At 43.7% G+C, this 23544-nt stretch overlaps 1 pseudogene; it reads right to left on the reverse strand.

Annotated features, from left to right (window-relative positions):
* Window positions 1-22027: 22027 nt before the first annotated feature.
* On the reverse strand, window positions 22028-22390 carry LOC143925467 (large ribosomal subunit protein eL21 pseudogene; annotated as a pseudogene).
* Between the last annotated feature and the right edge of the window lie 1154 nt (window positions 22391-23544).

The following is a 23544-nucleotide window of genomic DNA, read 5'->3' on the forward strand; positions in this document are numbered from 1 at the left end:
TATTACAGTGCTGGTGTCAGGGCTCTCTATCACGGTGCTGGTGTCAGTGCTCTATATCACGGTGCTGGTGTCAGTGCAGTCTATCACGGTGCTGGTGTCAGTGCTCTCTCTCTATCTCGGTGCTGGTGTGGTGTCAGTGCTCTTGATCTCGGTGCTGGTGTGGTCTCAGTGCTCTCTATCTCAGTGCTGGTGTACTATGTGTGCACAGCTAGTAAGTATTTTGTGGCTGAAAATATGACCTGTAGGTTTTTAAGGTTCGGCTGCCATTGAAGTCAATGGGGCCCGCCGCAAACTTTGCGGTTCGCAAACTTTTGGCCGCGTTCGCAGTTCACGTTCGCGAAACGTCCCATCGGAAGTTTGTCCATCTCTAGTCCTTAGTGACCCTGACTGAATGCCTCAGCTAACCTACACTGCATGACTTCCCTGATCCTGCAAAGCCTGCGGAAGGATCCTCGTATTCATCGGATCAAGGAGAGGGTCCATTACTGGCTGGCTACCCTCCTTGATCCACGTTACAAGGGTAAGGTTGCGGACCTTATCTTGCCGTCACAGAGGGAGCAGAGGATGAAACATCTGCGGGAGGCCTTGAAGAAAGGTATGTGCAATGCGTTCCTAGAGACTGGGAGGTTACAAATCCCTGGTCCTGGACAACGTGTTGCTGAGGTGTCCATCTGACCAATGGGTTCAGACAGTTTTTTAGTCCGCAGCCCCAAGGTATGATCGGTTGCAGCAGCCATCGCCAGTGTCTAATTTACATGGTGCAGGAATACCTAGGGGCAAGATCAGACTTGGATACCTTTCCCACTGAAAATCTTCTTGGTTACTGGGTCTTAAGGATGGATCACTGGCCAGAGCTTGCACAGTATGCAATTGAGCTACTGGCCTGCCCTGCATCCAGCGTTCTTTCGGAACGCACATTCAGTGCTGCTGGTGGCTTTGTTACCGATCACAGGGTGCGCCTGTCCACCGAATCAGTTGATCGACTGACCTTCATAAAAATGAATCAGTCTTGGGTCACCACCAGCTACCAAGCACCTGATGCTGATGTAACCAAATCATTTTTTTTTTAAATGTCAGATCCCTTCAAGACTGCCTATGCTGATGCTGAGTGACTATCCTGTTCCTCCTCAATGATCATGTTGATAGCTTGTAAGAATATTTTTCTTTCTGGGCGCTGCCACCAGTGGCTAAGGCCCAATTTTTCAGCCCCTGTTTAACAGGGGCGTGTAATTACAATTTTTAATGCAATACTTTGCAGGAGGGTTCGTTGCTGCACTCAACTACAATATTTGTGAGTGGTTGCAGTGTTGTGGCACCAGCACCAGTGCCTAAGGCCCAATTTTTCAGGGGCGTGTAATTAAAATTTTTGATGGAATACTTTGCAGCAGGGCTCATTACTGCCCTCCAACTACAGTATCTGTGAGGGGTTGCAATGTTTTGGCACCAGCACCAGTGCCTAAGGCCCAATTTTTCAGCCCCTGTTTAACAGGGGAGTGTAATTACAATTTTTGATCCAATACTTTGCAGCAGGGCTCATTCCTGCTCTCCAACTAGAGTTTCTGTGAGGTGTTGCAGTGTTGTGGCACCAGTGCATAAGGCCCAATTTTTGTGCCCCTGTTCAACAGGTGCATGTAATTACAATTCTTTATATAATATTTCACCGCAGGGCCTGTTCCAGTGCCCACCAAGAGTAACTGTGAGGACTTACAGTGTTATGGCACCAGCACTACCACTAAAGGCCCAATTTTTCTACCACTGTTCAACAATGGCATGTAGTTACAATTCTTTATATAATAGTTCACAGCAGGGCGTTCCACCGCCCACCAAGAGTCACTTTGAGGGCTTACAGTGTTGTGGCAACACCAACACCTTAGGCTCAAATTTCTGCAGAGCATATAGGGCAGGCCCCAATTTTCAAACATCCAACTTACAAACGTCTCCCACTTGCAAATGGAAGGAGACAACAGGAAGTGAGTTGAAATCTACCCTTAGGAACGGAAATGATCTCCTGTAAGAGTTGATATGAGCAAAACGTGTCTCCTCTCCACTGATGCTTTATCCCAATCCTTGTTTTACTAAAAAATCATAATTTTCAAAAAACATTTGTGATTGGGACAGAAAGTGAATGAAGTGAAATCTTCTGAAGAGGTGCACAGACAGCAAAACAAATGTTACAGGGGTGATAACCCTTCCCTATGTTTTCCAAAAAGCTTAAAAATATATTTTTTGACTGGAGCTACACTTTAAAAATGTACCAGTTCAAAATTACAAACAGATTCTACTTAACAACAAACCTAGGAAACTTAAGTACAGGGTTTCCACTTAATATCCATACAAGACCCAAAGAGGCTGGTAATGGGCGGGTGGGGGGGGCGGGTTACCCATGACATTTTTCTCAATGATTTTCATCCATATTGCCGGGACCAGACATTACATTAAAACCGCAAGCAGTTTTTTTCTGTTAGAAATGTCATTTTGTGCAGGGACTTTCCTAAATATGGGAAACATGCACCACTTCGCATGCATACTATAGACACCCCCCAGGTAGGATTTTTTTTTTCACTTTAAGCGTCATTAAAATCGGTGCTCCTGAAAACTTTTTTTTCATTGATACATGTCCCCTGCGGCAGGACCCGGGTCCCCAAACCCTTTATAGGACAATAACTTGCATATTAGCCTTTAAAAGTAGCACTTAGGATTTTGAATGTTCGAGTCCCATTGATTTTAACGGGGTTCTAAAGTTCGTGCAAATTTTCGTTCCGTTCACAGGTTCTGGTGCGAACCGAACCGGGGGGTGTTCGTCTCATCTCTGCTTAGTAGCATGTTCACTACCACAGTTTCTTCATTGCCTTTTGTTCTGTTGCACCACGAACACTTCTGCCTCTCTTTTTAGTTCCTTAGTGGCCCTTTCAGAATGTTCAAACAACATACATATTCTGATGGCTGATTCCAGTGTCAAATCTTTCTCTCTGAAGAACTGAGCACAAACTGCGTTATTGTAGATACCACATGCAATCCTGTCACATATCAGTTCATCTGTAAGTCCCCTTTCACACCAAGGGGCGTTTTGCAGGTGCTATAGCATTAGAAATAGTGCCTGCAAGCCGCCCTAAAAAAGCTGCACCATTGTCTGTAGTGTGAAAGTCCTGCCAGCAGCTTCTTTGGAGCGGTGAAGGAGCGGTGTGTTTACCGCTCCACCACCGCTGCTCCCCGTTGAAATCAATGGGGCAGCGCTGTAATACCGCTGGCAAAACACCGCTATTGCGGCATATTGCCGGTGGTTTTAACCCTTGCGCCGCAAATCCGCCGCAAATTTACCGCAAATCCGGCGGTAAAACGCCGCTAAAAATAGCGGCATTTTACTGCTGACACTATGGGCGGCGTGGTGTGAAAGCGGTCTTAGTGCACCAAAATAATTTTTTTTAGCCAGAAGCCTCAGTGTGGCTGAATAGGATTGTATTTCTTCATCAGGTTTCTGATTCATCATGTTAAATGCATGTCTGTCTATTATCACATTATGTTGTGGTAAGCATATCTCATCAAATTTCTTGATTAAGACATCAGGATCCTCTCTGTCCTCATTGTCATGGAAATGAAATGGCTCATATTTATCTAGTGCATCTGAACCAGCAAAACTGGGAAGAGTGTACACTTGTACCTTTTTTGACTTGTCTGAGAGTCCTGCTTTGCTATACACGTCCCATTCTCTTTTGAATTTCAGCCAGTTGTTAGCAATGTCATTATCAAAGATTAGGGGATGTATGCCACGTAGATTCTGAGCCATGATGTTTCAGTGATCTCACTTCTGTCACCATGTAGATTTTATGGAAGAAATGATGAATAGGCAGATGAATTGTGTATTCCCAGCCAGCAGTAAACAGCATGTAAACCTTTTCCTAGTTTCAGTTCCTACTTCCTGTTCCCACCCCCAAGTCCTCACACATACATATTCTACACCACACAAATGATCCATCTGCAATTCTGGGATTGTAATATCAGCCGTGTTTAGTCACAAAACCTGCACTGCTGGTGGGTCTTAAACGTCAGTCATTTTTTCATCTTCCTATCTATTAAATCTACTACCCTTGTTGTTTTAACGTTGGATAGTAAAACATTGTTTTTCTGCCAGTAAATACCTTATACAGCCCACTTTGTTTTCCTTGTCTGGTAAAAAGCCTAGGCTTATAACATCATGTACAGCTCTCTCTCTTTCTCTCTTGTGAGAGTTTGCCATGAAGGTAGGGGGGATGAGTCAAAGGAGGGCCAATAAGAGCTGCAGAGCTGTGGGTGTGTGTCTGTGTAAATCCATAAAGTAAACAGGCAGCAGCTTCAGCTGCCCACAATTAAAATGGATGCAGCCAAACTCAGTGGAGGGAGATTTCTGCAGCCTATTTGGCAAGTACAGAATCACAGGATATATAAAATAATATGCAAAGTGCGTGAAAGGAACCTTCAGAATGGCAAAGATGTTTTTATTACAAATTATGTGAGCAGACTGCAGTTCCTCCTTAAAGAAAGGATTAGTAATCACCCAACTATAGCATTAAATGCTAGTATTATCAAATGCTTTGTTCAGCTCTGTGTACAACAACAGTGATATAAAAAATCATTCTGAAAACATCTGAACATTTGTAAAAAATTGTTTCCAAAGGATAATGTGTTAAAATGTTTAATAGTAAGTGATCTTTGATTGAAGTCATTGTAATTTCCTTTAAGGAAACACATGGATATTAGCTTAGATGGCTTCCTGAAGAGTAACATAAAACAAAGCTGATAGTCATCTTTTGATTAACAAAAACAGCATGAGAAATCAAAGAACGAGATATAACCTTGCTGCTGTATATTGTTGGGTAGTGTAAATGAATCTTCTCTGCATTGTGTTTTGGCTGTCATTTAAAACCTTTGTCCTTTTAATAGGAAATAACTCGAGGCTGGAATTTTGCACAGCCAAGAACTTGCACAACGGAGTCCAAGTAATTAAACAGCAGGATACAGTTTTTAAAATAAAATATTGTTGCATTTAATTCATATAAGCATTTAACATATTTACCTTCTTTCCTGACAATGGAGGGGGATTAATGTGCAGATTAGTAGCCCCCCATGAACAAAATGATCCTGACCACATCTATACACTGACAGTGCAGCCTATAGCAGTAAGGCTGCTTTCACACTGGGGCGGTATTCAGGCGTTACAGCGCTAAAAATAGCGCCTGTGTAACGCCTGAAAAAAAACGGCCCCTTTAACTCCAGTGTGAAAGCCGGAGGGCTTTCACACTGGAGCGATGCGCTGGCAGGACGGTGAAAAAAGTCCTGCCAGCCGCATCTTTGCAGCGGTGAAGGAGCGGTGTATTCACCGCTCCTATACCGCTCCTACCCATTGAAATCAATGGGACACCGCGGCAATACCGCCGGCAAAGCGCCGCTGCAGCGGCGCTTTGCGGGCGGGTTTAACCCCTTTTCGGCCGCTAGCGGGGGTTAAAACCACCCCGCTAGCGCCCGCACACCGCTGCTAAAACGACGGTAAAGCGCCGCTAAAAATAGCGGCACTTTACCGCCGACGCCGCTCCCGCTGCAGTGTGAAAGCAGCCTTAGTAACATTATTTTAATTGGTTCACACCTATGGTATTTAGGTATAAGGATGAATTTGATATTTCCTACAAGAAAATTCACAGTAAATCCAGCTTGTTCCTTTCGCAAAAAGATTCCCAGATAAGTCATCTCATTTTAGTGACTTTTTTTTTTTAAGCACATGAACTATTGTTATCACAGTGGTGAGGCTCTGCACAATCTCCAACATCCCCTCTGCCTCCTGTCAATTGCACAGGTGAAGTGAATTCCACTCCCCTAATTCAAAAATCGAATACATCTATGTAGGTTGACGTTTAGCCCATGTTCACACAGTGCGATTTTAGTTGTGACATGTGTTTTTCCAAATCACACCCAAAGTCGCATTTATTGTATTTCTATGGCTCTGTCTTAACAGCTGCGACTTGAAGTGGTGCGCTTTTAAAAGTAGTTCATATATTAGGCCTCGTTTACACCATGTGCAGAGATGTATTTTTTTTTTTTGCTCTCTATGTGCCCTGTTAACACCACAACACTGGTATCATGTACAGATTTTTTCTGCACAGGAATCTGAAACGTGTATGCATTTTTGTGCGCCGAACTGGCGTGACATTAACATTGTAGTGTGAACAGGTCACATAACTGACACGCATGAAAATTGATGTCAATGTGCATAAAAACTCACTGAAACACACCTGTAAACTGATGTGAAATTCATGTAAACTGATGTCTCTGCAAGTGAAATCTGCACGGTTTTCCCCTCAGTTTTCATGCACGTTTGGTGTGAACAAGCCCGTACTTTTTCCCAACTTCAGTGCGATTTATCGCTCATAGACTCTAATGTAAATTGCACTGAAATCACGCATGTGTCCATATCAGCGTGAGTTTGAGACATTTTTTACTTTATTTTTAACCGTTTCCTAAAAAATTGGCGGCAATTACTTGAAAAAACAACAGCATGGGGGTTCCCTCCCATTCATACCAGGCCCTTCGCATCCTGTATGGATTTTAAGGGAAACCCCATGCCAATTTTTTTTTTAAACGGCATAGGATCCCCCCAAAATCCATACCAGAACCTTATCCGAGCATGCAACCCAGCAGGCCAGGAAAGTGGGGGACAAGTGAGTGCACCCCCCTCCTGAACTATATCAGGTCACATGCCCTCAAGATGGGGGGGGTGATTTGGGGTAGGGGATCCCTCCAAAGTACCTTGTTCCCATAATAATGACGACAAGGGCCTGTTCATTTCATCGGGTGATGTCATCGACCCAGCATTCTTTAAGCCATGACTTCACAAGGGGGTAGGGTGACATCATGAGGTGGCCTCGCCCCTTAGTTATTTAAGAACTATCAGACAGCTAAGCTGTCATTTGACAGGAGCCTTCGTTAGATGAAGAGCTCTTTTTTTGGGGGTTGGCAGTAGTGGCAAGCATCGTGATTGACGATAGATCTACACCAGGGGACTTTTTTTTATTTTTGTTTTTTAATAAAGGAATGGCAGTGAAGGGGTTAACCACTAGGTGGCGCTGTTAAGAGTGTCCTAGGGAATGATTCTAACTGTGGGGGGAGGGGCTATGTGTAACATGACAATGTTCACTGCTCCCGATTACAGGGAGCTGTGATCAGTGTCTTTTCACTAGGCAGAATGGTCAGAATTTCCCCATTCCTCCTCTCCGTGAGACGATCGCAGATATCCCCACGGAAATCGAGTCCGTGGGACCAGCGATCGCACTCACAGAGGTCGCGGTGGGCGTGCGAGCACACCTGCAAACTGCTTCTTAAAGGGCAATGTACAGATACGTTAATCTGCCTGTATGTGCCCTTCTGCCAACGTATATCGGTGTGAGCCGGTCGGCAAGTGGTTAATAACACAATCAGGGAAATTCAATAAAGCCCTAGCAAAACTTTTCTGGCAATATTGCCTGTAAAATGTTGTGTGCCACATTCAATAACCTATGCCACCCATTTCAGTTGCTTTAGTGATATGTGTGGCCAATTCAGGTAGTTGTTAATAGTGCTGCTTTAAAAAAATTACATTATTACTGCAAGAAATTCAAAAAGAATGACTAAAACTGGAGGTAATAAAGACAAACTGTAAATTGGCATACAGAGTACCTGTCTCTGTACACTGTGCATCAGGCGGCATATTTGTAGCCTCTACTCCCTCCCTTCTCCACCTGCAGCTGGTTGTTAAGGATGACTTCACAGCTGACAGCCTCCCAGCAAACAGTGACGCTGCCAGTGGGCAAAGCCTGATGGAGAAAATGAGACATTCGTTTCCTATTAGGTCTGCTCTCTCCTTATGATAGCAGGCACTGTACAGATTCTATAACCAATAGCAGACTGTCTGTTGGTTATGGATTCATTGACAGCCTGCTGTCAATCACAAGTGTTGCTGACCCATCTGGAAACTAGTATCTCAGCTCCACCTACCCAGCCGCATTCCTCCACCACTGCAGCACTCTTAGAGACAGATGTAGCAGTAGGCATGGATTCGGGATGGAGTGTCAGAAAGGACTTATCCGTCTCAGCGCTCCACTGCTTGTGGTATTTGGCTGCTCAGACATTTGTTGAGTGGAGGCACAATGGCATTCTAAAGAATATCATAGGCACTCTTCATGAGCTCCCCAGAACATATTTGAATTATTTACAAACATTGTGTGTTTTAACTTCTTCTTTTACTATAGCTAAGACCTATGGCCTAGACCAGGGGTATGCAATTTTGCGGACCTCCAGCTGTTGCAAAACTACAAGTCCCATCATGCTTCTGCCTCTGGGTGTCATGCTTGTGGCTGTCAGTCTTGCAATGCCTCATGGGGCTTGTAGTTCTGCAACAGCTGGAGGTCCACTAATTGCATATCCCTGGCCTAGGCAGTGGTGAAGGAATTTTTTGGCTGGATGGGTGGAGCCTTATGAGGAAGCTGAGACACTAGTTTCCAGTTGTGTCAACTGCTCTTGTGATTGAAGAGCAGGCAGTCAGTGGATTTACCATGTGTATTTATTGTCTTTTTTGTTTCTCTTGTCTTTGTAAAACACTTGGAAAGGCTACCTTTAAAGGTGCTATATAAAATAAAGTTATTATTGGCCTGGGGTGTGGATCCATCCATTTTCGAGTCTCGGGACTGGGTAGTCCGAGGCACAGTAACTGGAAGGAGGATTTCAAGGTGGTCCGGTGCCGTCTCGGGTTTGGAGAGGCCCAGCAACTCAAAACGCAACCAGGGGAGGACTCTTCAGAAGAGGGCCACGCACAAGGCTGGTTGCTCGGTAAGAGCCTGGAAGCTGAGCTGAAAGGACACCAAGTAAATCTGCATTCTTACGGTATCGCTGCAAGATACTGGTACTGTAAGAAAGTTCCTAATTTCATCCTTCGGTTACACTTAAGTTTCTGTACTAACTTAAAGTTCTACAATCAAGTCTGTGGCAGAGACTTTACTAAGCTTAAATCACCTGTCGGCTGATAAATCCAGAAACAGGGATTTATCCGGTAGTTGTAGTATCCATATGTGAATGGCTATTACCTGGAGTATCTAGAGAGAGACCTTTCTAGTGCCAGCAGTTTCCAAAGGTACCTGAGCTTTACTACCCATACCCTCTATTCCCAACTAAGACTGCATGCTGTTCAACGTTTTATGGAAATAAAGATTCCTAAAAAGGTATTCAAGTGTCAGTCTCTGCAGTTATTGGGCCATCAACCTTGGGAACCCCTAGACAAGAACGAGGTGCAGAAGGTAAACGGTAAGCCCAACAAAACCAGTGGCTCCTTCGGGGGTCAGTGTTACATGTGGGGGCTTGTCCGGGATTTATCGTTACCTCTCACAGTGGAGAGAACTGTACATGTGAGTTTATGGAATAGAGGGTGGAAGTTTTTTGGACTGCGCCATTTTGAGAAAGGCAAAAGACATTCACTGTTGGTGCATAAGCATGGGAGGAGCCCTGGAAAAAGCCTGTGAAGTTGCGTAACCAGAGGAACCAGTGGGAGGAGTCTGCACCTGTTTCGTCTTCCTGCATGAGGCACCACGTGAGTGTGTCATAGGAGGAGAGTGAAGCCAGTTGTGTTTGCTGTGTGGAGAGAGAAAACGTTTTCGGAAGGAAAATGTTCCGTGTTCCGGGTACATCATCCGTTTTAGGACCCAGGATGCCATCGGTGAGGGGTCCCACGAGTGTGCACATGTCTGGTGCCGTATTGACTGACACGGGGATCCGCCTGCTGCCGCAGGTGCGCTTTATCCTCTACACCACTGGGGACATTGAGGCCCTCGGCATGCTATGCGTTGGATGTGAGGGACTGATCCCATGTCCCTGGCCATTTGCCCAGTGTTGGAGATGTGGAGATTACATTTTCAAGGTGGAGCAGCCCACAGAATCGCCTCGAGCCTACCATATGGACTGGGCCATGGGCGTGGCTACCGAGGAGTCTATCATTTACGCTCCAGCTGTGAGGCCTACAGTTTCGGCTTCATCCACTGTTGCTGGTACCTTGGAAAGGACATTGTTTCCTCCCAGATCAAGGAATCTACTCCTGAAGTTATGGACACGGCTTTGTCTACTACTATTGCTACTACTATGCTTTGGAGAAAGTGGAGTATGCAAAGACTTCCCGTGATCGCAGAAAAGGACCACCCCCCAGTCCGGTTGAATTTCATTGGAAGAAGGCGATCACCCTGGAAAAGCCAACACAATCCACCAGTGAGAAATCTGGGGAAACTGTGGGGAAAGGGACTGTAAAAAGTTATGTGTTAGCGGAAGAAGTGCGGGACACAGATTCAGACTCTTCTTTTTCTGACATTGGGGATGTTGATGAGTTGTTTGACACAATGTCCCAAGAACTGTTATGGACCTGTGGGGATGATGTGGCCGCTACCTGTACTGACATTTCGGGCTGGCTAGCCCTTACTTCAGGGGGCAAAATGCCACAGGCGGAAACCCCAGCCACTGTAAATGTGATATTGCCAAAACCCGTGAACTTTCCAACGCTTAAAAGGAATGCTACTGCTTAGGTGCACAAATCCCCAAATTCATGTATACCCCCTGGGTATGGGACTGCCCGAAACCTGCCGAGACTTGCAAGGTCTCAGAGACTCTTGAACAGACGGATGGCAACAGAGTATGGACTAGAGTTTCCGTATGTGCCCAGGAAGATAATGGACATTATTGAGGAGGGTCGTGAGAGGTGGTGTGCAATAGACGTCTGGGACTACCTAAAAGTTCCAAAGCCACTTCGTAAGAAGGCATTCTGTCTGGAGTGTCTACAGAACTGGACCTATGGCCGGCAAAACTGTGGATGAGAATGGAAAAGACTTGATCTTGCCCGATCCACGATTCTACTGGTGAACCGTTACTTGGACTGAGTTTTTGTTGAATACAAGGAGAGTTTTTTTCTTTTTTTGTGCCTTTTTGAAAGTACAAGGACTGTGGGTAGATAGACAGGTTAGCTACTAGAGAGCTGCGTGTCAAGATTATCATATGGGTCGCAGTACTTACTTTCAGGCAAAGGACTTGTAGTTACAGTAACTCTGACCACTAGGTGGCATGGGTCGGCACAAAACAAAGTTGGTTTTATTGTTTTAGAAAAAAAAAAAGGGAAAGCAATCGTTTTAAGAAAAAATAAGTTTTAGGTTTAGAGGAGAGAACTCTATTGAGATTGGGATAGCGTTCTGCCTTCTAAGAAGTGTAGTATATTTTGTATGGCTGTTGTGTGTTTCTTTTCAGGATTCACCAAGATCGTCTGTCAAGCCCGTGGAGAGTGGATGGTGTAGATAGACAGGAATTGGTTGGTATATGTGTAGATTGTTAATGTAAAATTTTCATGTGACAAATCTTACATGTGTTTGCTATTTCCTTCCCTTTCCTTTTCCAAAACACCAAAAGCTCAGGTACTCAAATTTTTTGTAGTGTTAAGAGGTTTAGCTAGACGATGAGGACATTGTCTAAATAACCTGGGGGAGTGTGTAGCGCCGGTACTCCTGAAGAGCACAAGCTATGTTTTGTAAATTTAGTCTTTCTAAGACCATAGTTGGGTCTTAGGGTTAAATTATGTAAATTGTGATTTTGGCATCAGTTTGGCTGGACTGTATTGTGTTCTGCCTGGTCATACAGGCATTGGAACGCAGTCTGGTTGGACGCATTGGGTACCAATCTCTCTCTCTGAGTCAATCAGTCGGTGCACTGTCTCGCTGTGTATTCTGGGAGAGGGTACTTAAGGTGCTGAGGTCACATGGTTCTGGGTTCTGGTCCAGAAGTATGTTCTGACTCCAAGGTCCTGGTCCCCCTGACCAGCCCCCAGAGGCCCTCATGGTGTGGATACATCCATTTTCGAGTCTCGGGACTGGCTAGTCCGAGGCACAGTAACTGGAAGGAGGATTTCAAGGTGGTTCGGTGCGCTCTTGGGTTTGGAGAGGCCCAGCAACTCAAAACGCAACCAGGGGAGGACTCTTCAGAAAAGGGCCACGCACGAGACTGGCTGCTCGGTAGCCTGGAAGCTGAGCTGAAAGGACACCAAGTAAATCCACATTCTTACGGTTTCGCCGGACTGGCTGCAAGATACTGGTACTGTAAAAAAGTTCCTAATTTCATCCTTCGATTACACTTAAGTTTCTGTACTAACTTAAAGTTCTACAATCAAGTCTGTGGCAGAGACTTTGCTAAGCTTAAAACACCTGTCGGCTGCTAAATCCACAAACAGGGATTTATCTGGTAGTTGAAATATCCAGTTGCGAATGGCTATTTCCTGGAGTATCTAGAGAGAGACCTTTCAAGTGCCAGCAGTTTCCAAAAGTACTTGAGCTTTACTACCCATACCCTTTATTCCCAACTAAGAGACTGTGTTCTGTTCAATGTTTTATGTAAATAAAAATTCCTAAAAAGGGATTCAAGTGTCGGTCTCTGAAGTTATTGGGCCATCAACCTCGGGAACCCCTAGACAAGAAAGAGGTGCAGAAGGTAAACTGTAAGCCCAACAAAACCAGCCGCTCCTTCGGGGGTCAGTGCTACATATAATAGCCAATTTGGAGTAGTCTCTGCCTTTTTGGATCACACTCTCTCAACAGTAATGCATAGAAACCTAAATATGGAAAAACACAGAAACATTGGGGTGGATTTACTAAAAGCAAATAGACTGTGCACTTTGTAAGTTGCTGCAGAGCTTAGACAAGGTAAAACTTTACTTTACAAAGAATACCCAATCATATGCAAGGAAGATAAAACAACTGCATGTTTGCTTGTACATGATTGGATGATGGAGGTCAACAGAGCTTCCCGGTATTTACTAAGCTCCGGAGCAAATGCACTTGTAAAGTGTACAGTCTATTTACCTTTAAAATCAACCCCATTCCATGTAGTGAAATATATTTATTTTCTCCTGTCATCTCACCAGATTCCAGAGACCTTTTTTTTGTGTACAGTGCCTTGAAAAAGTATTATATACCCCTTGACATTACATTTTCCACATTTTGTCATGTTACAACCAAAAACGTAAATGTATTTTATTGGGATTTTATGTGATAAACCAAGACAAAGTGGCACATAATTGTGAAATAGAAGGAAAATGATAAACGGTTTTCAAAATATTTTATAAATAAATATCTGAAAAGTGTGGCATGCATTTGTATTCAGTCCCCTTTACTCTGATATCCCTATCTAAAATTTAGTGGAACCAATTGCCTTTAGAAGTTAGTAAAAATTTGTAAAAAAGCAGGATTAGGTTATAAAAAATTATCCCGGGCTTTGAACATCTCACGGAGCACTGTTAAATCCATCATCCGAAAATGGAAAGAGTATGGCATAACTGCAAACTTACCAAGACATGGCCATTCACCTAAACTGACAGGCTGGGCAAGGAGAGCATTAATCAGAGAAGCAGCCAAGAGGCCCATGGTAACTCTGAAAGAGCTGCAGAGATCCACAGCTCAGGTGGGAGAATCTGTCCACAGGACAACTGTTAGCCATGCACTCCACAAATCTGGCGTCTGACTCTTTATGGAAGAGTAGCAAGAAGAAAGCCATTGTTGAAAGATAGCCATAAGAAGTCCTGTTTGCAGTTTGTGACAAGGCATGTGGGGGACACAGAAAACATGTGGAAGAAGGTACTCTGGTCAGATAAGACCAAAAGTGAACTTTATGGCTTAAAAGCAAATCGCCATGTGTGGCAGAAAATGAACCCTGCACATCACCCTGAACATACCATCCTCAGAGTGAAACATTGTGGTAGTAGCATCATGTTGTGGGGATGCTTTTCTGTAGCAGGGACGGGGAAGCTGGTCAGAGCTGATGGGAAGATGCATAGAGCCAAATACAGGGAAATCATAGAAGAAAACCTGTTAGAGTCTGTAAAAGACTTGAGACTGGGGCGGAGGTTCATCTTTCAGCAGGGCAACAACCTTAAACATACAGCCAGAGCTACAATGGAATGCTTTAGATAAAAGCATATTCATGTATTAGAATTTCCCAGTCAAAGTCCAGACCAAAATCCAATTGAGAATATGTGGCAAGACTTGAAAATTGCTGTTCACAGATGCTCCCTATCCTATCTGACAGAGCTTGAGCTAGTTAGCAAATAAGAATGGGCAAAAATGGCACTCTCTAGATGTGCAAAGCTGGTAGACATCCCCAAAAAGGCTTGCATCTGTAATTGCAGTGAAATGTGGTTCTACAAAGTATTGACTCAGGAGGGCTAAATATAAATGCCATCCACACTTTTCATATATTTATTTATAAAAAATATTGAAAACCATGCATAATGTTCCTTCCACTTTGCAATTATGTGCCACTTTGTTTTGGTCTATCACATGAAATCCCAATAAAATAAATTTACATTTTTGATTGAAACATGACAAAATGTGGAAAACTTCAAAGGGTATGAATACTTTTTCAAGGCACTGTATATACAAGCATATACATCAATTACTGCATAAACCTCCGAGTCACTCCAAACTAGGGATGAGCTTCGAGTTCAAGTCGAACTCATGTTCGACTCGAACATTGCCTGTTCACCTGTTTAGCGAACAGTGAACAATTTGGGCTGTTCGCGGCAAATTCGAAAAGCCGGAACACCCTGTACAAGTCTATGGGAGAAATATAAAGTGCTAATTTTAAAGGCTAATATGCAAGTTACTGTCCTAAAAAGTGTTTGGGGACCTGGGTCCTGCCCCAGGGGACATGGATCAATGCAAAAAAAAAAGTCCAGACCTAAATCCAATTGAGAATCTGTGGCAAGACTTGAAAATTGCTGTTCACAGATGCTCTCTATCCTATCTGACAGAGCTTGAGCTAGCTTGCAAATAAGAATGGGCAAAAATGGCACTCTCTAGATGTGCAAAGCTGGTAGACATCCCCAAAAAGGCTTGCAACTGTAATTGCAGTGAAATGTGGTTCTACAAAGTATTGACTCAGGAGGGCTAAATATAAATGCCATCCACACTTTTCACATATTTATTTATAAAAAATATTGAAAACCATGCATAATGTTCCTTCCACTTCGCAATTATGTGCCACTTGGATCAATGCAAAAAAAAGTTTTAAAAACTGACGTTTTTTCAGGAGCAGTGATTTTAATAATGATTAAAGTGAAACGATAAAAGTGTAATATTCCTTTAAATTTCGTACCTGGGGGGTTTCTATAGTATGCATGTGAAGGAGCGCATGTTTCCCGTGCTTAGAACTGTCCCTGCACAAAGTGTCATTTCTCAAGGAAAAGAAGTATTTTAAAAGCACTTGCGGCGTAATACAGAGAACACTCAATGAGTGCTCTCTGTATTACAGAAGCTGACAATTCATTCATTGATAAAAAAAAAAAAAAGCGTGGGGTTCTCCTAAATTCAATTACCAGGCCCTTCAGGTCTGGTATGGATATTAAGGGGAACCCCTCATCAATTTTTTTTTTTTTAAATTGACGTGGGGTCCCCCTAAATATGCATACCAGACCTGAATTGGTATGGATATTAAGGGGAACCCCGCGTCAAATAAAAAAATAATTGACGTGGGGTCCCCCTAAAAATCCATACCAGACCCTTTATCCGAGCACACAACCTGGCAGGCCGCAGGAAAAGAGGGGGGACGAGAGAGCGCCCCCCCCTGAACTGTACCAGGCCCCATGCCCTCAACATTGGGAAGATGCTTTGGGGGTCCGTGACCCCTCAAAGCACCATGTCCCCATGTTGATGGGGACAAGGGCCTTATCCACACAACCCTGGCCGGTGGTTGTGGGGGTCTGCGGGCGGGGGGCTTATCAGAATCTGGAAGCCCCCTTTAACAAGGGGACCCCAGGATCCCGGCCACCCTTGTTTGAAATGGTAAGGGGGTACAAAAGTACCCCTACCATTTCACAAAGAAAGTGTAAAAAATTGTTAAATAAGACAAACACACTTTTGAAAAAATTCTTTATTAAAAAAAAAAAAAAAAAAAAAAAAAAGATTCCAGCAGTGGTAATCCACTCTTGCTATCCAGCGACGGATGATCATCTCTCTGGGGTCTAGCGATGGCTGATCTGATCCAGCGACGGGTGATTTTCAGTCCAGCGCAGTCCATCCATGCATCCATCTACTGTCTCCACTGAGGAGGCACTGCGGGGATCCCAGCGCTGACGGTTCTTATATTAGGAGGGCGGGGCCACCCGTCACCTGACCCCGCCCCCTCTGACGCTAGCGAGGGAAGCCAGGGGTTCCCCAATGACGTATGGGTGACCCTGCCCGCCTCTGATGTAATGCAGGTTTCCGTTACATCAAAGGGGGGTGGGGTCACCCGTTCGTCATTGGGGAACCCCTGGCTTCCCTCGCTAGTGTCAGAGGGGGCGGGGTCAGGTGGCGGGTGGCCCCACCCTCCTAATATAAGAAACGTCAGCGCTGGGCTCCCCACAGTGTCTCCTCAGTGGAGACAGAAGATGGATGCATGGATGGACTGCGCTGGACTGAAAATCACCCGACGCTGGATCAGATCAGCCACCGCTGGACCCTGGAGAGATGATCATCCATCGCTGGATAGCAAGAGTGGATTACCACCGCTGGAATCTTTTTTTAATTTTTTTAATTTTTTTTAATAAAGGAATTTTTCAAACGTGTGTTTGTCTTATTTAACCATTTTTTACACTTTCTTTGTGAAATGGTAGGGGTACTTTTGTACCACCTTACCATTTCAAACAGGAGGGGGCCGGGATCTGGGGACCCCTTGTTAAAGGGGACTTCCAGATTCTGATAAGCCCCCCACTCGCAGACCCCCTCAACCACCGGCCAGGGTTGTGGGGATGAGGCCCTTGTTCCCATCAACATGGGGACATGGTGCTTTGAGGGGTCACAGACCCCCAAAGCATCCTCCCAATGTTGAGGGCATGTTGCCTGGTACGGTTCAGGAGGGGGGGCGCTCTCTCATCCCCCCCTCTTTTCCTGCGGTCTGCCAGGTTGCGTGCTCGGATAAAGGGTCTGGTATGGATATTTAGGTTGACCCCACGTCAATTTAAAAAAAAAAAATTTACGCAGGGTTCCCCTTAATATCCATACCAGACCTGAAGGGCCTGGTAATTGAATTTAGGGGAACCCCACACTTTTTTTTTTTTTTTTTTATCAATGAATGAATTGTCGGCTCCCGTAATACAGAGAACAGAGTGTTCTCTGTATTACACCACAAGTGATTTTAAAATACTTTTTTTCCTGCAGAAATTACACTTTGTGCAGGGACAGTTCTAAGCACAGGAAACATGCGCCCCTTAACAGGCATACTGTAGACACCCCCCAGGTATGAAATTTAAAGGAATATTACACTTTTATTGTTTCACTTTAATTATTATTAAAATCACTGCGCCTGAAAACAACGGCCGTTTTTAAAACTTTTTTTTGCATTGATCCATGTCCCCTGGGGCAGGACCCAGGTCCCCAAACACTTTTTAGGACAGTAACTTGCATATTAGCCTTTAAAATTAGCACTTTAGATTTTGAACGTTCGAGTCCCATAGACTTTAATAGGGTTCTAAAGTTCATACGAAGTTTAGGTGTGTTTGCAGGTTCTGGTGCAAACCAAACAGGGGGGTGTTCGGCTCATCCTTACTCCGAACATAATACAGTGTACATGCATGTCACTATGGTCTCATCCCTTGTTAGAACATATGTCATATGTAGTGGGGATACTTTACTTTTTCACAATTATTTTTAGAGATACCTTTGGTGCAAATATTCGCAAGAGAAAAGCTGATTAGGCATAGACAAGTATTCTTTCAAAGGTCTGGAATTTGAGCTGTTAAGAGAGGGGTGTCATCAGTTTGAAGGTTTTACAGATGGATACCCGAGTGAGATTTTCAAGAACATCAGAGGATGACATCAAAACAGTTGTGTCCAAAGATATAGAAATTAATTTACTTTATTATTATTTTTATTATTATATTACAGCAAGTCCACCACCGAATGGCTGAAGAAAAACAAAATGAAGACTTTGGAGTGGCCTAGCCAAAGTCCTGACCTGAATCCTATTGAGATGTTGTGGTATGACCTTAAAAAGGCCGTTCATGCTCGAAAACCCTCTAATGTAACTGAATTAGGACAATTCTGCAAAGATGAGTGGGCCAAAATTCCTCCAGGACGCTGTAAAAGCCTCATTGCACGTTACCGCAAACGCTTGGTTGCAGTTGTTGCTGCTAAGGATGGCCCAACCAGTTATTAGGTTTAGGGGGCAATCACTTTTTTACACAGGGCCATGATGGTTTGGATTTTTTTTCACCTTTAATAATAAACACCTTCATTTACAAATTGCATTTTGTGTTTACTTGTGTTCTCCTTGACTATTGTTTAAATTGGTTTGATGTTCCGAAACACTTAAGTGTGACAAACATGCAAAGGAACAGGAAATGAGGAAGGGGGCAAACACTTTTTCACACCACTGTATGCTTTCTATATTTGAAAGAAAGTATATTATACGTGTACAACCCTATATACTGTACACCTATACCAGTCCTTAAAAGGACCTTTGTGGACCTAGTAGCTAGGGATTTGCAGACTGTCCCTGCTCTAAACACCAAACTGTCCCTTATTCCCTACACTGATAAAAGGCAGCTGCAGAATCGGTCAGCACTCAGCAGCACAGCAGTCAGCAGTGCAGCATAATATACTTTGTATATTTGAAAGAAAGTATATTATACGTGTACAACCCTATATACTGTACACCTATACCAGTCCTTAAAAGGACCTTTGTGGACCTAATAGTAATAGCTAGTGATTAAACTGACTGTCCCTGCTCCACACAGTGTCCTTTCCCTACACTGGCAAAAGACAGCTGCAGAATTAGTCAGCAGTGCACCAGAATATACTTTGAATATTTGAAAGAAAGTATATTCTAAGTGTATTACAACCCTATATACTGTACACCTTTACCAGTCCTTAAAAGGACTTTTGTGGACCTAATAGTAATAGCTAGTGATTAAACTGACTGTCCTTGCTCCACACAGCGTCCTGTACCTACACTGACAAAAGACAGAATGTAAAATGGCCGCCAGATCAGGTCTATTTATAAGGTAGGGGGTATGTCCAATTGTCCATGTGCTGACATTTCTCAATTGGCTGTCCTGTACCCCATGATGGATGTGTCATCATGGGTCAAAGTTCTTCACAATGTAAACGCATATGTCTGCCGCGTGAACAGCGACAGAAGTCCGCTGGTTTGGTGAATCGCGAACGAGCAAAATTTGCCGCAAACCGACCGCCGGGCGAACCGCAAGGCCATCCCTACTTTGGAGATTACCGGGTAAGGCATTTCCTACATTCTTTTAGCCTGAAGGTAAAATTGTATCAGGTCAAGACACCACCTTATGAAATTCTCCAATTCCTTCCAAAGGAATTTGTTGCTGTATTTCATGTCCAAGACAATCCTGATGCTAGCCCTCTTTAAGACAAGAAACGTAATCAATCTGGTGAATAAGATAAGCAATTTTCTTCACTTTTTGCATGCCATCAGGTGTATGTTAAACTATCCTTTCATTTTCACATTTTCATTTTAAAGATTAAATCTTTAACTCCAAAATTAGGCAGCTATTCAACCCCCCCTCCACACTGCAAAAGTTCACTGCACATTTTGTGTCTAAGGCAGGCTTTCTCAACCTTTTAACCCTAGAGGAACCCCAAAAATAATTTTCAAGTCTCGAGGAACCCTTAATCCAATTCATCAGGGGTCAATAGAACAATGCCCCTTATACTGGTAGCCAATAGGAAGATGGGACTGTGACATCATCCGGGATGTCCCTATATAAGTCGCTGTACGCCGCGTCCCTGTCATTGTGACCGCAGACAGCGACGAGGCAACATCTCCAGAAGAGAAGAACAGAAGAACAGAAGGCCAGAAGACAGCAGCGACAGAAGGCCCGGGCCACCGCTTGTAAAAGAGCTAGAAGAAGGCGCGGTGGCCCGGCAAGAAGAACCGAAGAGGGGGACAAGACCCCCGAAGTCGGAAGAAGAGGGTGGCAGCGGCGAAGAGGAAAGCCGGGCTCCTCCGCTAGTAAAAGAGTTAGCAGAAGATAGAGGAGGCGAGAAGACCCCCGAAGACGGAAGAAGACCCCCGGAGCTGTGCAATAAACTATTTTAACCCTTGTGTGTTGTGTTTTTTTTTTTACTTTTTTTTACAGGTGAATGGGTAGGGGTACATTGTACCCCATACTCATTCACATAAGGTGGGGGGCCGGGATCCAGGGGCCCCCTTATTAAAGGGGGCTCACGGATTCCGATAAGCCCCCCGCCTGCAGACCCCAACAACCAACGGCCAGGGTTGTCGGGAAGAGGCCCTTGTCCTCATCACCATGGGGACAAGGTGCTTTGGGGTGGGGGGGGGCGCGCGGCCCCCCTTCCCAAAGGCACCCCCCATGTTGAGGGCACGCGGCCTGGTACGTCTCAGGATGGGGGACGCTCGCTCGTCCCCACCCCCTTTCCTGGCCGGCCAGGTAGCGTGCTCGAATAAGGGTCTGATATGGGCCTAGGGGGGACCCCCATGCCGATTTTTCGGCATAGGGAATCCCCTTTAAGTCCATACCAGGTGACGGGGCCAGAGACGCCTCCTTCGCTGGCCCCGGCTACCCAGAGACGCGCTCAAAATGAGCGGACTTTCCTCCTTGTGTGTGGGCAAGTCCGTTCATTTCAAAAGTATGGCTGATAGTCCGGCGGACTTAGTACACCGTATTAGTCCGCTGCAAAAGTACCTTGTGTGGGCAAGTAGCTCGTTCGGAAAGTCCGGCGGACAGCCCGGCGGAAAGTCCGCCAGACTAAGTCCTCCAGGTTGTCTACTACATGTGTACATGGCATAAGTGATGCTGAATCTTGAAATCTGTAGGCATCATCAAAAAGGTGGTTCATCAGCCACAGCTCAAGGGACCCCTAGCAACCTCTAGAGGAACCCCAGGGTTCCACTGAACCCTGGTTGAGAATGGCTGGTCTAGGGGATATGGAACAGGCAGCAATACTTACCATATTCCTCCCTCCTGCAATCTTTCCCCCTTATGTACAACCAGTCCCATAAAGCTACTCCTCCACTGCAACGTGACCAAGTTATGGATTGTCCACTTGCCACGTCACCTGCCGCCAAGCGACCACAGATATGGGCAATATGCCAAGTACTTTTCTGCAGCAGAGAATGACATTTTGCGACCCGACTTTGGGGCCATGTATCTCAGCACCACTTATAGCTAGAAACCCCAAATTAGGTATGCAAACACAGTAGACCTAGCACTACAACATCTCAAAATTCGGGGTTTCTAGCACCAAGTGACCCTGAGATACGTGGCCCCAAATTCGGGTCACAAAATGTCAAGCACTTTTCTGCAGCAGAGAATTACATTTTGCGACCTGAATTTGGGGCCACATATCTCGGGGTCACTTATAGCTAGAAACACCAAACTTGGTATGCAAACACAATAGAACTAGCACTACAAGGTCTCCAAATGTGGGATTTCTAGCACCAAGTGACCCTGAGATACATGGCCCTAAAGTCTGGTCACAAAATATTTTCAAATCCGGTTGAAATAGTTTCGAATGTGGTTGAAATAATTTAGAATCATGTTGAAATCATTTCGAATCCGGTAGAAATATTTTGAATTTGGTTGAAATATTTTCGTATGCGACCGATTTTTCGAATTCCATAGAAAACTAACCAAAATCCGAAAATTAATTTAATGAATATAACTAAACGAAATTAATTAATTAACGAATTAAAACGAAACGAAACTAAAACAAATTGTTTCCTTTTGCACATGTCTAATGGGGGTTCCATTAAGAATGAATGGCAGCCCTGTACATCTGCAAAAGAGCAGCGTGGTTATTTTGCGTGATAGACTTTTAAAATAAAATGCAGCTGGTATAGCAGTCTACTTGGCAACCTCAGTCTACAGTGATGGAATCCTGAGAATCTTATTTTTTTTTTTCTGAGAAAAGGGTGTTTTAATAGCAGTACTTTATGCCATGTACTCATATGGAATTGGTTTAAGGAGCTCAGGTTCCTTTGCAAATGTTCAGACAAAGTGGTCTTCACTTTGCTGGGCTGGCTGACATTTTAGCTCCACCCAGGTGCCCTTCTCATTGGCTTCCTTTTTCTTCTTTTTGTTTTCTTTAACACATTGCAGGAAACTGTCTCTGCTCTTTGAGTGGCGAATGTGCTCTACATGGACATTGATTCTTTTGACAAGAATCTTACCTTTGACTTGTTTGTTCACAATATTTCCAATGTGACATTGCAGATCATGGTAGCATTTGTGTGGCATACCTTTCTGGATTGTGCATGTACCTTTGATGTCCACAATATTACCCTTTTTGTAAATGTGCATATAGGTTGACAGTGGCACCGGACCATGCTCGCAGAAGGGTCTAGAGAACATATAATGGGTCCCTCGCCTTTTTGCCTCTTGGGTTCATAATTTTTCACTAACAATTGCCCTCTACTGCAGGATGGTGGGTCCAGTGGAAAAGGAAATTCTGAGAATCTTATGGTGGGAGTGTCTAAGCAGGATAAGTTGAATGATTGTACTATGGTGGGATATTTGACAAGATGTTGGACTTTAGAAATGTGATTCTGTACAACACAATACAATACACAATACAAGATGTCTCGACTAAATATATGCCAACTTAAAAATGGATATGTACATACAATACATTTCATGTTCCTAGTTGGAATTATCAATTCTAGATAAGCATGTTCTATCAAAATAAAGGCTCTTTGAAATACAGAGCATAACTTTAAATAAAAGGCATACTTGCTAATTTAAATGATTTAATGCTTCTCTAATAACAAAAACATATGGACATTGAATTGCATGACCTTAGAGTCAAGGGTGTGGTGGCAAAACTATGCATGTTTGAACAATGAGGCTTTATGGGATATAAGGCTCAAACTGCTGTCTGGACTCTTTGTAAGCTATGAGATTCATGAGGAAACCACCTGGCTAACTGAACAATATATTTGCAAGTTTCACATTTTCAATAAATATAGTGAAGCATCAGCAAAACACTCATCAAAATATCTTTGCTAATGGTTATTGTCAATCTGAGCTAGTTAAACCGATATGTATAATATTGTGTCCTGTTTTTCTTGATGTAGGAAAAAAATTGGCACAGCTCTGTAAAATTATTTACATTTTTACTTTTACTTGGTTTGTTTAATCCTAATAGGTAAGATATATGTTTTAAAGAAATAAAGATATTGTCCTGATCATATAAGACTTGGGTCTATAACTATTTTTTGTTATAACACTTAAAGCTTGAAAATTGAATTGAAATCTTGTTTATTTTTATTTTTATCTTTGCTACCTTACTTGAACCTGTAGCAGTTTTTTTATTTGTACAGAACTTGAACTGTATACTGTATGTATCAAATATGTACATACATAGTCAATGATAGAAAGGTTTAAAACCTCACATTTAACAATATTTATTTACAGTCGAAATTGAAGTTCATTGGTTTAAAAAAAAATACATAGCCATTTGCATCTTCTTCATTATTGCATTATGGACACTAGATAAAGCTGAGGAG

This window comes from Lithobates pipiens, unplaced genomic scaffold (assembly GCF_037356315.1).
Source record: "Lithobates pipiens isolate NorthernLeopardFrog02 unplaced genomic scaffold, aLitPip1_a1.2 Scaffold_22, whole genome shotgun sequence".
In the NCBI taxonomy this organism is placed as follows: Eukaryota; Metazoa; Chordata; class Amphibia; order Anura; family Ranidae; genus Lithobates; species Lithobates pipiens.